The sequence below is a fragment of the Galeopterus variegatus genome, unplaced genomic scaffold, assembly GCF_000696425.1.
Source record: "Galeopterus variegatus unplaced genomic scaffold, G_variegatus-3.0.2 Scaffold4303, whole genome shotgun sequence".
NCBI lineage: Eukaryota > Metazoa > Chordata > Mammalia > Dermoptera > Cynocephalidae > Galeopterus > Galeopterus variegatus.
In genome coordinates, this window is record NW_007730414.1 from 71,057 (window position 1) to 72,010 (window position 954).

The 954-nt window shown below is 39.8% G+C and overlaps 1 protein-coding gene across 1 annotated transcript in view; it reads left to right on the forward strand.

Annotated features, from left to right (window-relative positions):
- Positions 1–954, forward strand: part of LOC103602791 (citron Rho-interacting kinase) — a 157,200-nt gene that overhangs the window by 19,735 nt on the left and 136,511 nt on the right. The gene's annotated exons all lie outside the window — the stretch shown is intronic.

A 954-nucleotide genomic window follows, 5' to 3' on the forward strand; every position in this document is an offset into this window, starting at 1 on the left:
ATGCGCTTCCCCCTCCCCCACCAGAATATTCATTGCAGAGACAGTAATCTGCTGAACTGGCGTTTAGAATTGAGCACATTTTCCTATGTGACCCTATAGTTAATTATGGATGTGTGTACAAAGAGGTCTCTCGTGTTCTTAGCTCTTCTTCTTGAACTGATATTGATAAATTTTGAAGGCTCACAAATTCCCCTTGTTTTCTTTATCATGTTTCTATAGTTGTATTTTATTTCAGAACCAAATTGGCCTTTTAACTAATGAATTTAAGAAGATCTTTCATGACCATATTGTGGGGTGAATCAGATAGTATTTGCTTTTGTACATGCTTTAGATATTTGTGTTGTGGGTATGTGTATCTGATTTTAAAACAGACCTTCGAAGAAGTGAAATAAAATTGTTATGTGGCTAGGGAGTTGCTTGTCTGAGAACAGGTTAGAAGTTATATTTCTGGTTGTGGCATTTTTCTTTCTTTTAAACAAGGCTACTGTCTTGAGACATATCGATTCATTTGCTGCGATTTAGAGAGACGGCCTTCAGCCTTGGATTTCAGAGAGTAATTTATTAGTTACAGACATTCTAGTGCACATTATGTGTTCAATAATGTATCCAGCTCTGTGGGAAGCCTGCAAAAGGAATTGAAGTTCCATAGCTGTTACTTTCAGCATTTAAAAACGACCTTGGAAAGTGGAGGAAAAATGCAAATATATAAAGCAGGCACTTACCAGCTAAAGCGTCCACAGAAGGAGGGAGCAATTAGCAAATTCATTAACGATGATGTGAGGGGAAATGTGGGTGAGCCAGGGAAAGTTCTCATTAATGAGAGGGAATGGAGGTTCTGGGCAGACAACTGATGACAGCGTGCCAGGTGGAAGTGTGGCCATGTGTGACATTCTAGAGGTTTGAGTCCCAGAATGCTGTGCAGGGGTGTGTGTGTGTGTGTGTGTGTGTGTGTGT